Raw genomic sequence first — 5,000 nt, 5'->3', positions numbered from 1 at the left:
ACCAACTCTACAGATATAAGTTCAGGTACTTAATTTCTATGGAACTTTAGGAAGGGTTTATGCTTTGTTACTAGGGACAACTTGCTCAGCCTTTGTGAGATGATAATATTTATCTCTGCTCACTTGGAAGTGTTTCTAAAGGGATAAAAGTAGCAGTCAGCAAAACCTTTCTTGGCTTTAAGGGGTTTATCATTACTTGAAGGAGTTTCATGTCCTTATCTTGAGTCTTTGCAGCTTTCCTTCAGCCCCTATCTGCAATTTATTATTGTTATTATTGCTAGATAAGCTTCAACCCTAGTTGGGAAAGCATGATGCTATAAGCTCAAGGATTCCAACTGGGAAAACGAGCATAGTGAGTAAAGGAAATAAGTAAATAAACCACCACAGAAGTCATGAGCAATTAAGATAAAATATTTTAACAACAGTAACAACTTTGAAATAAATCTTTCATATATAAACTAATAAAAAACTTAAAAAAATAAACTAGAGGAAGAGAAAAAAAGATGAGTGTTGCCGAGTTGCACCATCAAGCAAGGTGAAAGACCATGGAAGACTTGCTATAACTACTATCCGCATTACCTATGTTTTATGTTTTCTTTTCTTTCCTTTTTGTTGTCCAACCTCTCTACCTTTTACTTTATACTGGTAAAGCATGACTTTTCACTAAACTGGAACACCACCGTTGCAGGATATCAATACATTGTTGTTGTGAGAGAAAATCATTTATAGAATTTTGATTTGCTCTTGACTAACTCGTACCTTGGCAAATATGTAACCGTGTGTACGAGCATCATAGAATGCCAAAGATCCCAGAGTTGTTTGATGAGTAAAAGATGTTATACTTTATTCTTTTGCCTGTATACAAGAGTAAAACAGATAGCTTATGCCTTCCTACATGGTAAAGCCAATTTATATTTTTTACCGTCTTTCAGTCTTTCAGGTTTCAAGTTGGTCATACCAGTTATGGCAATGTCCTTTTCAGACATTAAGACATTATTGAATAATACCCATTTTCTAGGTCAGCATCTCTAATTGCACTATATAAGGTGAAATTGTTTCCAGGAATGTGATACTCTGTATCTTGGAGGCCATCGTCACTTTCACAACAGAGTTGGCAGAGTTTGACGGAGCTATCATACTAGTCATTATAGTTTATTATTATTATTACTATTATTATTATTATTATTATTATTATTATTATTAATATATATATATATATATATATATATATATATATATAATATTATATATATATGTGTGTGTGTGTGTGTGTGTGTGTGTGTGTGTGTGTGTGTGTGCGCGCGCTTTTGATTGGTTATGCTTGTTGCCAATTAATGTATTTTAATCACACATTTTATAGTTGTTTTTTTTTTTTTTTTTTTTTTTTTTAAGGAAAAATATGACTATAAACATTGTCTACGTTTCAAATCCAATATAGTTTTTTATTAATTTTCATATTCCCTCCTAAAGCTATTTGTCCTTTTTTTTTGCACAAAGGGTTTTATAAAGTCTAAGGTCTGTGCTATATGTAGTATATCTAGTTTTGAAATTAAAGAATTCATGGTATATGCCGTTTCAGATGAATAATTCAATACTACTATAAGATTCAGGGCCTCTGTAACACGGTTTTTGGACTTTGCTCCCTTATCAATGCATCGGATGTAGCTGAAAGTTGACATATGTATATTTTACAACCACACACAAATTTTTGTCAGCATTTTCAATTACCTAAACCCGATAGTTTAATTTTTTATAGAGTAAAAAAATGATCCAGCCGACGCCATGGCCAGTGATAACGAGCCAAGATTTGAAAACATTCATTACGTAAGCAATGTAAACACCTTTGGACAAAATTTTGCCCCCGCCCATCCACCAGACACCTATTCACCTTGTTCCATCGGCTCTGAAACCCCTAACAGTCAAGAATAGCTAACACTATTTGGAATTGCCCCCGTGGTTGCAAAACTGCATTTGTCTTACGAACTTAGCAACTTTATACAGTCAAGAGAAAGCCCGTGGCCATGTTTACTATAGCCTGAATAGGTAATTATTCAGTTCTAGTTTAAATCCAATGCTTATGGTCTGATTTGTATTTAGCGTAACACTGATTCATAATACTTGTAATGTCATTCAGGCTTTTGAACATTTCCATTAACTATTCACTATGCCACCAAGAGAGAGAGAGAGAGAGAGAGAGAGAGAGAGAGAGAGAGAGAGAGAGAGAGAGAGAGAGAGAGAGAGAGAGAGAGAGAGAGATTGTATGTAAACAGTCTTTATATAACTATTTTTGTTAAAATAAGAATTTTGTGCTAAACTCTCCATCAGACCAACGGATCATCCGATATAATATTTTTCCTGCTTCTTAGGCTGTATATGTTTTGGGCATGGCTGCATTTTGTAAATAAATCAGGAATAGTTTTAGGAGTTTTATTTGTACATCTAATGGGAATTATAGAAGTAAAGTGAACATAATTCCTTTATCCTTTAAAATAATTACTACATGTAGCAAAACAAATAGTAGTAAAGATGATATGCAATGAAGGAATGACACCATACTTTACTTTTAGCTTCAACATCGGCAATAACATACCCAGTTGCCATAATTTGTCAGTTTAGTGAAATAACCTATCATCTAATGTTAAACTTAATTTCTGAGGAGGCCATGGCTTATTGCACTGTGAAAAAACATTACAAAGACTTTATGAATGGCGGAACGATACATAAATGTGGGTGGGGTATCTGTGCTAGCGTAGTAATACTACTGTAGCAGTAGTATACATGAATTAAACGTTTAGGCCAACTGCTGAGATCTTTGAGGATCATTTAGCACTTCTTACAACTACTCTAGAAATGAGTTTTTATAGCCAGAAATTAAATTTTCTGATCCAACAATGCCCATGATAGCCTTCAGTGTTATCCTGAATTACAACGAGGCCAAAGTGGGTGGAGCCTCATGAAGTCATCATTCTGACGATAATTATTGGTGAAGGTTTAAAGCCAAAATACGGTACCGGCTATTTTTTTTTTCTACAGTAAATAGGTAGGTAGATAGACAATAAATAAAAATTGCGTGACATTGGATATAGCAATTATCAAATCAAGCTTGTCCACTACGTTTTTGAAAATTACCAACTATTCCCTACACCTTGTCAATCTGATTGTGACCTATAAAGTAGACTGTAATATCTTAGGAAACTTATTTTGGGAGTTAGACTAATAATCAAAGTGTTTTTCTATTTATTAACATATTTTGTTGGTTTGTTCATTATGACAATTATCAGCGGAGAGGTTTCAGAGTTCATAAAGGTGTACTGCTTTGCTTTTATTTAAACTTTGTGTCATTGTTGGCAGAGGTATAGCCTTCGTTACGTATAGCCAATCATCGATCGAGAAAGAGGGAAGAAATGCCGTCATAAGTTACGTAACGAGTGCCTTCGAAACCTTTTCTCTGAGTAAGTTGGCCCGTCTTCAAAAAACGTCGCTTTTACATTATAAGTACCAAATTTATTCAACCTACGTAATGCAGAATATAGTCAAAATTTATGTGTAGATATAATGTGCATTCTGAAGAAGCGTTATATTTATGAAATTCATAGATAAAAAATTATTGCGAAAAAACCGTGTTACAGAGGCCCTGAATCTCATAGTAGTAAACTTAAGAAATTAAGTTTGTAGTTATCTTTTGTATAAAAAGTTGAGAATAAATTAACCCATTCATTTTTACTTATTTATTTATCATTCATACATTGCTTTCATTATGGTGTTCTCTCCTTTATTTGCAGCTTCATTCATTCATCCATTGAAATCATGTCGTAAATACATCGTAAAAAAGAAACTCGTTAGAAATTTAATGAAATTTAAAATACCAAAATAGTAATGATAAAGGGAATATATGGGGTGATAGGGGTAAGGCCACGAAGGATGTATTAATCCTCTTAGGCCACGTAGATGTATTAAGCCTCTTAGGCCACGGAGGATGTATTAATCCATCTAGAATACGAATGATGTATTAATCCATCTAGGCTACGAAGGATGCATTAATCCATCTAGGCTACGAAGGATGTATTAATCCTCCTAGGCTACGAAGGATGTATTAATCCATTTAGGCTACGAAGGATGCATTAATCCACCTAGGCTACGAAGGATGTATTAATCCTCCTAGGCTACGAAGGATGTATTAATCCACCTAGGCTACGAAGGATGTATTAATCCACCTAGGCCACGAAGGATGTATTAATCCTCCTAGACTACGAAGGATGTATTAATCCTCCTAGACTACGAAAGATGTATTAATCCTCCTAGACTACGAAGGATGTATTAATCCACCTAGGCCACGAAGGATGTATTAATCCTCCTAGACTACGAAGGATGTATTAATCCACCTAGGCCACGAAGGATGTATTAATTCACCTAGGCCACGAAGGATGTATTAATCCACCTAGGCCACGAAGGATGTATTAATCCACCTAGGCCACGAAGGATGTATTAATCCTCCTAGACTACGAAGGATGTATTAATCCACCTAGGCCACGAAGGATGTATTAATCCACCTAGGCCACGAAGGATGTATTAATCCACCTAGGCCACGAAGGATGTATTAATCCACCTAGGCCACGAAGGATGTATTAATCCACCTAGGCCACGAAGGATGTATTAATCCTCCTAGACTATGAAGGATGTATTAATCCACCTAGGCCACGAAGGATGTATTAATCCACCTAGGCCACGAAGGATGTATTAATCCACCTAGGCCACGAAGGATGTATTAATCCTCCTAGACTACGAAGGATGTATTAATCCACCTAGGCCACGAAGGATGTATTAATCCACCTAGGCCACGAAGGATGTATTAATCCACCTAGGCCACGAAGGATGTATTAATCCTCCTAGACTATGAAGGATGTATTAATCCACCTAGGCCACGAAGGATGTATTAATCCACCTAGGCCACGAAGGATGTATTAATCCACCTAGGCCACGAAGGGTGTACTTTAGGGCCC

This window comes from Palaemon carinicauda, chromosome 42 (genome assembly GCF_036898095.1).
Source record: "Palaemon carinicauda isolate YSFRI2023 chromosome 42, ASM3689809v2, whole genome shotgun sequence".
In the NCBI taxonomy this organism is placed as follows: Eukaryota; Metazoa; Arthropoda; class Malacostraca; order Decapoda; family Palaemonidae; genus Palaemon; species Palaemon carinicauda.
The sequence above is the reverse complement of the archived record's forward strand: the minus strand, read 5'-3'. Positions refer to the sequence as shown.